This window comes from Muntiacus reevesi, chromosome 17 (assembly GCF_963930625.1).
Source record: "Muntiacus reevesi chromosome 17, mMunRee1.1, whole genome shotgun sequence".
NCBI classification, from domain to species: domain Eukaryota; kingdom Metazoa; phylum Chordata; class Mammalia; order Artiodactyla; family Cervidae; genus Muntiacus; species Muntiacus reevesi.
The window spans coordinates 60,683,406-60,694,546 of record NC_089265.1 but is presented as its reverse complement, the minus strand read 5'-3'; positions in this window follow the sequence as shown (position 1 = coordinate 60,694,546).

Sequence of the window (11,141 nt, the reverse complement as noted above, 5' to 3'; positions counted from 1 at the left end):
TACGGGCGACCATATGCTCCTGACCCTAGCAACCTGGTCCAGGGGCAGACCCCCGACCCAAACTGGAACAATAGGGATCTGGAATTGGGACTGGGATTCTAGCTCCACTATGGTTTGTTTCTTGAATGGAGAAAATGCCCACAGAGGAGCTCCTGGAGGCTGTGTTTTTGACTCCACAGGCTGCTGAGTCAGAGGAAGCCATGCTGCTCATAGGGTCCATTTAAAATTGTGGAGAGATGATTGTATGTATACCCTAGGCCATGTTGTTTAAAAATATTTTTTTAACAGTAGATCATGTGCAAAAAAACATTTGAAGTCATTACCTTCACTAAGTTTTTTCTCTAGCCATGAACTACGGAAATATCTACTGCAGTTCTAAATGTATTCTACTTCCTGGTACATTCTAACATCCCAACCATCTTGTGAACTGAGATGAAAAAAGGTTAAAAATAAAGTGATAATAGTGGCTACGTTTAGTGTTAGATTGGGGATTCCCTCACAGCTCAGTTGGTAAAGAATCCGCCTGCAATGTGGGAGACCTGGGTTCGATCCCTGGGTCAGGAAAATATCCTGGAGAAGGGATAGGCTACCCACTCCAGTATTCTTGGGCTTCCCTTGTGGCTCAGCTGGTAAAGAATCCGCCTGCAATGTGGGAGACCTGGGTTCGATCCCTGGGTCAGGAAAATATCCTGGAGAAGGGATAGGCTACCCACTCCAATATTCTGGCCTGGAGAACATATACAGTCCATGGGGTCGTGAAGAGTCAGAAATGACTGAGCGACTTTCATTTTCACTTAGCATGAGATTAGCTGGGAGAGAACGTAAGTAAGTTTCTGGGGTGCTGGAAAGGTTCTGTATATTGATCTGTTGTGAGTACATGTGTGAAAATTCATCACCTAAGATGTGTGTATTTTGTGTGAGTTACACCACGATAAAATAGAAAGAGCTAGCAATCTTTGATTTAAAACACACAAAAAGCAGTCAAAGATACCTCCTTAATATCAGTTCCGTTATCTCTCTTTGAAATCGTGGTGAAATCGCAGCAGTCATCCTTACCTTCTGTAGAGATCTCCACCCCTTAGAATATAAAATGAAAAAGCCCCCAAAGAGATTGAAAGAGAGGTGAGTGGCAATGATAAGGTACGCAAAAAGGAGACAGTTTGCAGCACATTCAAGTTTCTAGCTACAGCTCAATCCTGAGGCTGAGTTTAACCCCACTTAGGTCTGGTTACACCCAAGCCTCCCAATCCCCTGCCCCACTGCAGCTTTCATGCCTTTCATGTTTTTTTTTCTTTTATTGCTTAAGCTAGCTCAACTGAACTACTTTCAAACAAGAGAGCTATGTTGTAACTCTCTTGTAAAACTCTCTTGTAAACTCTGTTGTAAACACAGAATTCCATTTGTTTCTGTTATCTTATAATATCATCTTAAACTTATAGACAGTGTTGACCAGCTTTAGTACTTAAATCTTCTCACTTTCTGCTTTAGCATCTCCCCCTGCCCCCCATACACACACTGTCACCCAACAATCTGTTCATAAATACGAAGACTCTAGGGACCTTGTTTTTCTTGTTCTAAGTCGCTAAGTCGTGTCCAACTCTTATGCAACACCATAGACTGTAACCAGGCTCCTCTGTCCGTGGGATTTCCCAGGCAACAATATTGGAGTGGCTTCTCATTTCCTTCTCCAGGGGATCTTTCTGACCCAGGGATCGAACCCATGTCTCCCGCTTGGCAGGCGGATTCTTTACCACTGAGCTACCAGGGAAGCCCAATAGAGGCCTTGCAGCAAACCAAAAGGAGTGAACTCTGCAGGCAAGGAGCAACATTAGAATTCTCCAGGTATCAGCTCTTCACTGCTTGGGACTTTGATAATTATTTAACATGTAGAATAGCTTAAATGCCCAGACACCTGTCTAAAGACGCCTTCCCTCCTTTTTTGTTCTTTTAGCTATCTTAATATTCTCCGAAATTAGTGCATCCAACAACTGTTGCACAAGGTAGTATTTATAAAACCACGCTTAAAGAACTTCAGGGGCAATTTAAACAAATTTCAAGGGTAGCTTTAACATCATCATTCTTGCTTTATCAGTGACTTTAATTCCTTATACTCACACCCCTTACCACCCAACTCAACTTCAAGATGCAAATTTATGCTCACAACTAAGACACCGTAAACTTACTTAGCATTAAAATCCTACTAGAAGTGAAGAAGTGAAGTCACTCAGTCATGTTCAACTCTTTGTGACCCCATGGTCTCTAGCCTGCCAGTCTCCTCCATCCGTTGGATTTTCCAGGTAAGATACTGGAGTGGCTTGCCATTTCCTTCTCCAGGGGATCTTCCCGACCCAGGGATTGAACCAGGGTTCCCACATTACAGGCAGACTCCTTCACATTTGGCATTTTACAAGGCACCTTGGATTTTGTAGTACTTATAGTTATTACTTGATAGATATTCCACATGAACCCAACCTTGCTTTCTGACTTTATCTCTCATTATTCCTCTTCAAGCATACTCTGTTCTAACCAAAGTGAACTCCTTAGAATGCTTTATCCCAGTCTTTTTCGCAGTCCTACTCTGTGCTTTCCACCTGAAATAGTCTATACTAATTTCCCTTCCCTCTCTGCATATCCAAAACCCACTCATCTTCCTATAGTCCCTCTAAATGTGACCTCTCCTAATTTTTCTAGAAGTTCTAGATTTAAGGCCTCCATCCACCAAACACCCAGCTTATAATCTGATCCTTTTTTGACACATCACTGTCTTCATTTTATTATAGTAATCTGGTATCTTGTTGCCACCTCCAGTGTTTTTCACCCTTTTCACTGTCATGACACAAATAGAAAATGATATTTATAAAGAAAAACAGAGAGAGAAAGCTACTCTCAGCCGCTGCCACTGGCTCCGTTGCACTGGGAGCTGGAAATTTTAATACTTCTGTACGCCTGTGACATATTCAAGCACAGGGATTGAGAGGCTGTCTGGAACTGCCCCGTGTTCGAACATAAGGTCCCTTATCTCAGTCTCCACCTACAGATTCCAGTTCAGTGCCTCCTACCTGTAATAAACGAGTAATTGAGTAGAAGTAAATTTTCTTTTACTGAGTTCTGAGGGCTTCCAGTTTCAGCTCTGACATGTAAAGAACTTAAAGGTCCTTACTTCCATCCTTACAACAAGAAAAAAAGGGGAATAAACTTAGTAAATTACCTTTCTTGGACTCATAAGAGAATTGAGGTTCAGGGCAAACTGCCCCTCCCCCACCAAATCTGGAGAGACGGGAAAATACAGAGAATCACAACTAAGATTCGCTTACATGAAACAGAAGCCCCCGGAGCCTTAGGCTGCTGGAAGCCTGTAAGTGGTAACTTGGGCAAACCCTTGGAGGTGGAGTGTGCACTGGTGTGAGAGTTAGGAACTGCTGGGGCTTGCAGTCTTAAGGGGGAGCCACGTATATTCATGAGTTTTACCTCCAGGAAACTCACCGGGTTCTCATGGTGAAAAGCCGAGATAAAATCCTCATGTTTCTGGTAGAGGAGAGGAAAATAAAGTATTCTGAAACACATGGAGCCTTCTCCATAGCCAGAGGCTTAAGGTGGTGGTGGGCGGGGCACGGGGTCGGTTTGCATTACCCAACTGCCAAGACTTCTAGCCTTCCTGTCTCTCCTAAATTGGGGAAGGGGCTGAGAAAAACTTGTGAGGGTCAAAGTCCAAGGACACGAGACAACTAAAAGGCTGAAAATGATAGGGAAATCATAATTATAGAATGCTTCCACTCCCCCAACCTTACTACCACATCCATAGTTCTCCGGAATAATAACAGCAGATTAGAGTTGAAAGAACTGCAAGTGCAATTTCTAAAGGAATTTTTAGTGAAATTCAGACAACAAGGACTCTGGAGGAAATTGAAGTCTTATACCCACCAGTACAGCAAACATTAAACACAGCCCAGCTCCCAACCTCACACCAGAAGCCTGTTCATCTCAGTTCACAAGCCCTGATGCAACATGTTCGTCACCAAGTGGGGTCCACCTCTTTGCCACACCATGGGCTGCAGTGCCCCACGCCTCCCTGTCCCGCACCATCTCCTGGAGTCTACTCAGACCCTTGTCCGTTGAGTCGGTGATGCCATCCAAGCAACCACCTCATCCTCTGTGTCCCCCTTCTCCTCCTACCCTCCATCTTCCACAGCATCAGGGTCTTTTCCAATGAGTCAGCTCTTTGCATCAGGTGGCCAAAGTATTGGAGCTTCAGTATCAGTCCTTCCAAAGAATATTCAAGGTTGATTTCCTTTAGGAAATATATAGTTGTGAAAATATATTTTAAACTCTAGAAAAATTACTAAACAGGCTTAAAAGGAAATGTAACTGATATACCAGAGAGGGTGAAAAGGAAGCAGTAGAGAAACAAAGAACAAGGACAAAGAGAAAACAGTCACAAACATGGTGAAGGGTCAACCAGCTATTTTATCAACCATTTTCCTTTTTAAATCGACTCTTTTTGTTTGTTTTGTTTTGTTTTTGGCTGCACCGGGTCTTAGCCATGGCATGCAGGATCTAGTTCCCTAACTAAGGAGTTTGGAGTCTTAACGACTGGACCACCTGTGAAGTCCCAGTAACCACCTTGACTATGAATACTCTCAATACATCCACTTTTTTGTCAGCTAAATTGTTCGAGTAAACAAGAAAACATGACCCAGCTATGTGTTTTCTGCAAGAAACCTGCTTTAAATATAAAGAAACAGAAAGGTTAAAAGCAAGGGAATGGAGAAAGATACACCACACTAATGCTAACAAAGAGAAGCAATATTAATTTCAGACAAAGCAGACCTCAGCACAAGGAAAATTATCGGGAATAAAAAGGGGCCTTTAGCTAATGGTAAGGGGTTAGTTCTCCTCTGCAGTCCTTAAGGTGTGTGTGCCTGACTACAGAGCACCAACACAGGAGACAAAATCCTGCCAGAAAGGCAGGGAAAATGCAATGCCTTGTAAGTAGCACAGGAGAGCAACAATGCAAAAATTAAGTTCGTGAAAGTTGCCATTTCTTTCAGGGGCAGCATGATTGTCGCAGAGGAACTAAGAGAATGTAACAACAGGGAGAAAGGATTTCCAAGACACCAAATATTTCATATAGATTCCTATTGGAGAAACTGCTGGGGCTCTCTTACAGGATTGTAGAATCTATCCTCAATCCTTTGACAACTGACACTCTCACCAGTAAACCTTTTAATCCTCCAACTAGTGAAATACACTTAAGGGATTGGAAATCCACAAAATTCACAAAGAGGCCACCCTCCCTCTTCTCAGCGGGGCAAGCGCCCAAATCTCATCGTCACACTCTTTAGGGGATTTTTTCCCTTCTGTAGGCCTCAATGGATTACAGGAGTTTTTTGAATGGTATTTATATTTCCTCTAGCCAAAGACACCTTAGCTGTAATATTTCTTTGGCAGATTACTACTGAAGAAAGAAATGCTGCTTGCTCCATGGAAATAAATCGATAGGTTCAGGAACTGTCACTTTGCTTATATGAGTGAATATATAAATGTTTCAAGAAGATAAATGTTTCAAGCCTGAGCAAACAGTTTTAAATATGGAAAAAATGTCCCGAATCCCTGTACTTAAACATTACAAGGCATAATTGGTAAGTTTGAATCTAACATCTGGTAAGCGCTTTCCCATTCATTCCGTCAGTTAGTCTGCACAGCCAATATGCCAGCCACTGTACTGAGTCCTGGGGACTGAAAGTTCAAAAAGATCTCATTTCTGTCTTCTGGGGGCTCACAGTCCACAGGGAAAGACAGGCATGTCAATAAATACAATGCAATTAACAAGCACTGTTATTAGCTATCCCTACACAAGTGCTACAGAAAGAAGCACAGAGAAGGCGACTTCAGTGTTTGGTTGATACATAGAAATTTTAAAGAAAGGAGGATAAGAAGGATGGGATATATTTGTACATATAGCTGATTCATCTTACTGTACAGTAGAAACTAATATAACATTGTAAAACAATTGTACTCCAATTAAAACAAAAGTTCATCTCGAAGTGCCAAAAAAGAAGAAGAAAAAAAAAGAAGACCTGGCCTGGAATGATTTTTTTCAAGCTAACAAAATACTTGTCCCACTCTCCTTCTGTCTAGAAAAGCCTTCCATTTTGTAAAACCCCTAGGAGAGCCCTTCTGTTCACTGGATGTGATGCTGCTCAAATTCATCCATCATTGGAAAAATCCAGTTAGAACTTCAAAAAGAAAAAAGGTAGACAGGGCATTCTGTACAGAGAGAACTCGTGTCAAAGGTACACAGGAACAGAGGTGTGTTCAGTTGCCCAGAGCGCCGGGGCAGAGAAGCCGGGAGAAGGCTGCCAGAGAGCAGGATGAGTAACCACCCAGATATATTTACCAAAGTTCATGTTGGTCATGTCCCTATTTGTTTCAGATCTGCTCATGGGACCAGTTCGTTTTAAACCTTTGCTGTGGCCCCTCCTTCTGAGACATACATCATACAGACTCACACAACACTTGCCGATTTCTTAGGGAAGCTTCTGTGGCCCTCCAAGTTTTCACTTAAATTTCCAGCTTCATAGCCCAGCATTTTCTGAAGTTCCGTGAAGTTCCTATAATTTCCTAAAATCCCATCCACTTTCTTGCTTCTATGCCTTTGCTCAAGCTCTTCATTTCTTTGAAATATTTTCTGCTTCCTTCCTTTTTTCTTAGATTTTTTTTCTTTTTTAATGGGGACCGTTTTTACAGTCTTTACTGAATTTGTTGCAACGTTGTTTCTGCTTTCTGTTTCGGTTTTTGGCTGTAAGACATGTGCAATTCTAGCTCCCTGCCCAGGGGTCAAAACTACACCCCCTGCATTGGAAGGCAAAGTCTTTTTTTGTTTGTTTTTGGTTTTTTTCCTAACTTTTAATTTTATACTGGAGTATAGCTGATTAACAATGTTGGTGGACAGCAAAGGAACTCAGCCATACATGTGGTATCCATTCTCCCCTAAATTCCCCTGCCATCTAGCGTGCCACATAACATTGAGCAGAATTCCAGGTGCTTTACAACAGGACCTTGCTAGTTATCCATTCTAAATACAGCTGTGTGTACATGTCGATCCAATACTCACTAACTATCACCATTCTACCAGGGAAGTCCCTCTGCTTCCTTCCCGTTTATCAAAAGCTGACTTCTCCCTGAGGACCCACGTCAAACCTCTTCTTGCCCCAGAAACCTCCTCTTACTGCCCACTCGTGTGCCCGCAGTGCCTAGGTTTGATTTCGCTCCGCAGGAGAGCCCGTCGCGTATCTGTCTTTCCATCCAGAGCAGAAACTCCCGGAAGGCAGGCGCCTCGCGCCGAGCATCGGTGTTCCCAGCACACGCCCTGGAAGGTGGCGTTCGACAACTGTTTGTTTTAGACACAGCATGTTGGTCTCATCGCCTCTGTGATCTCATTGGCCTCCTCCAGTTTCACAACTGAGTCTGCCCGGCTGGGCACATTTTCTTACAGCTCAGTTTGTAACTGAGGGTGAGCGCAGAGGAAGAATCAGCGCTCCGCCCGAGGCACACAACACAGTCACTTGGGGACCTTTAAAAAATGCGATTGCCTGGGCCTCACCTCCGGAGATTCTGACTTGATTGGCCTGCAGTGGGAACCAGGCGTCTGTGTGTTTCTTAAAGTTCTCTGGATAATTCTTAAGTGTGATTGATTTTGAGGATCATAGACTTAAAGGGCATGTGAGAAATAGCTACCAGTCCCCATATGTGAGCCAGAATAATTTCTAATTCACGTATGCTGATGCTTTTCCCAGAAATTTAAACAAACAAACAAACAAGGAACGGGGCCACACAGTTTGGGTGAAATTGGCTTTTTCCCAGAGAATTCTTTGCCACCAGGTGACTGAGTTTCTGAAGGATGAATCTCACAGTGGACATGACACCTGGCCTTCACAATCCTGATCAGCTTGTCCACAGAATCTCACTGTGCCCCCTCACAGGCATCTTTAACACCAAGTTAGAGAAAGCCATAAAGCGAAATCAAAATGCCAGGCACCAAACCATCAAACGAGTTGGTAATCTTGAGAGTCCCCAGTTCTCTTGACTGTCCCCAACATGGTACCCTCTGTACCCCTCAGTGAGTGGGGTGGGAGGACAAACCACACTCTGCGGGGAGGACTCCACGTCACACCACTCCCCGGGCGCCATGCACCTTGTATTTCATGTAAAGAGCGCCCCCTGGAATTGGGTAATGCCACATCTGCACGCAGGAACTTTCCCGTCCTCCCAGGTGATTTCCGATGGTGCTCTCCACCTTGCTCTTTCTCCCCAGCCTTCTTCAGGCTTGGAACTGTCACTCTGAACCAAGTTGAGGCAGGAAGAGCTTCCTCACCAAAATACCTGTGCTGGAGTCTTTTCCCACCTGATGATGTCTCCACTGGAAATTTCCCTAAGTGCCAGCTCTTGTAAGAACAGCTTTGATCCACTCAATGTGCTATGCTGTCCTGCTGAAATCTACCCAGAATTGGTCCCTGAATCAGTCTCTGCAGCCGAGTTGTTATAAAGGGTGTTGGTTCCTTCTTAGCATCACCAGCCCCTTTCTTTCCTTAATAGAATATCCACAGAGAAGGACAGAACATATTTTATTTCTAGGTTTTGGCTGGGTTTTTTATTTGGGGGTGGGGAGATGGTAGAGAATCAAATTGAACAGTCTATGAACAAAGAGGATAGCCATTGAAGCTGTACAGTCCTCCCTTGGAGTCCAAGGGGTACTGATTCCAGGACCCCCATGGATACCCAAATCCAAGGATGCTCAACTCCCTTATATAAAATGGCATATATGCAAATGCTATGCAAATAGTTTAAAATATAATGTAAATGCTATGTACATAGTTGCCAGTGTGCAGCAAATTTGACTTTTGTTTTTTTGAATTTTCTGGAATTTTTTTCAATTATTTTCAATCTGTGGTTGGTTGAATCTGTGGCTGCAAAGCCTGAGGATATGGAAGGCAAACTGTATTAGCTATAAAAAAAATTATCCCAGCATCTGGCAGAGAATAGGGAGCTGAAAAAATGTTAGTTTCCGTTGGAGGATGATAACATAAGTGTGGTGGTGATAACGGGCCGTGTTAATCTACTGATTTCACTTTTTATGTTTTTAGAGAGTGTACAGAGACCAGCAGGGTACTCAAGGTAAAGAGGGTTACTTTTTTCTTTAAATGAAGCTGCTGTGAGAATTAAAAACAAACAAACAGGTATTCAGCATGAGAAACTGTTTTGCCAATGGTAAGACCCTATATAAAATATATGGAGTGATTACTGTCATAAGGGATGTGTAAACCAAATGCCACTGAGGGCCTGAGGGAGAGGAGCAGACCACACTCTGTTGTGGAAATCAGGAGAAAATGGCATCCACCCCTTAATAAAGACTTAACTTCTATGAGACTTCGTTTGTGCATTGTAGGAAGGTCCATGATCCCTACTCAGACCAAAAGGCTTACAAGCTGGTTGTAAGGATACTTTAGAAGTTTTTGTATATACACTTTGTTAACTCTAGAGCACTATTCAAATGCAAAGTGTTATTACAGCTGCTCCTGGTGATGGAGATGTTATCACTGTTATTGACTTTGAAGCTATTGGTCAGCATTCAACAGGAAGAGGTGTCAGAAGGTCTTACAAGTAGACAAATGAAGGCTTGAGAGGTTTCTGCCAGCTTTTTTGACTGATTGAGAATTCCTCTGTATCACCTCTTTGACAGTCTGTTGACACCTACTCAGCCACAAAATCCTGTGACAGTGTTGGTTAACACAATATTGAATAAGAGATGATGTCTGCCTTCAGACAGGTCACTTTGATTTGGTTTTGATATTTGGGTTCAAATATTAGATGAAGACATTTATGGTGAATTTATAGGCAATGAGACCTTCTGAACTTTTTAGAGCAGAGGAGTGATGTGATCTGAATTGCTTTCCAGGCACCCCTGACAAAATACTCAATTTTCAATCACCATGAAATACTTCAGGTTAGCAGATGTTTGAGCTCCTCCACCCTCAGTATTCAGAATCTAGATTAGCGTCCCCTCTAAATAGACCTTGTTCCTCCCCAAACTTTATGAATCATGGAAATGTTTCCTTCTTTGCAATGGCTTTTAAAAAGCCTAAGTCAAATTTAGCAAATAAATTAGACTTCAAATCACGAATGTGAATATGCGCTTCAGCCCTTCTTACTTTTCCCACATTCATTTTCTTTTTAACCCTTCCCTGGCTTTCAAATTTTTTTGCTGAATTTAGAACGTATAAGCCACAGAGTCCTGCTCTATAGCACAGGGGACTATATCCAGTCCTGGGATAAACCACGATGAAAAAGAGTATCAAAAAAGAATGTATGTATGCGGAAAACAGAGTCACTTTGCCATATAGCAGAAATTGGCACAACGTTGAAAATCAACCATACTTCAATAAAAAATAAATTTAAAAAATAAAATTTTGTTGAATTATATATAGTTTTGTAAATCATCTTTAATCCTTTTTGGAATAAGGGTAAGAAAAAAAATTGTTGAAGATCATTTCTTATTTTTAATTTCTTACTTAATCAGCTTCTTGTGAAGAGTATTTAAAATGTCCCCAGGGGGAATTTGTATGGATGAGGCAGATTGGGAAAATAACTTTACAGACGTTACTCTCTGGTTATACTGCTGATCTCCTAACTTTTAAGAATTTGGTTAAAGTCCTGTATAACATAGCACTTGAACATAATGTGAATCTACTGGTAACTGAATATTTTTGCATTTAAAATTTGAATTTTGTTTTCAAAAGACTTTAAGAAAAGATACAAACTTCAGACTACCTAACTCTATGCTCCTGTGTGTTTAAAAAATTCTATTTAAGTTTAAATAAAACAGCTGATTTACAGCCTATCAGAGCATTAGGAGATAAAATCTGTTATCCCGTGTGTTTTTTTTTTAAATCATACATATAAAACTGCATTTGAAATGGAATGTAACCTGTTCTGTTACTAAAAGATTTTTATAATGCTAAAATTACATTGCTAGATCAGAAGAAAGGAAGACATAGAAAAGTCTGTATGTCTTCCTGTATTCAATATCCCTTATCATTTTAAAGTTACATTTTAAAATATTTGAAAGCAAGACAATCTTTAAG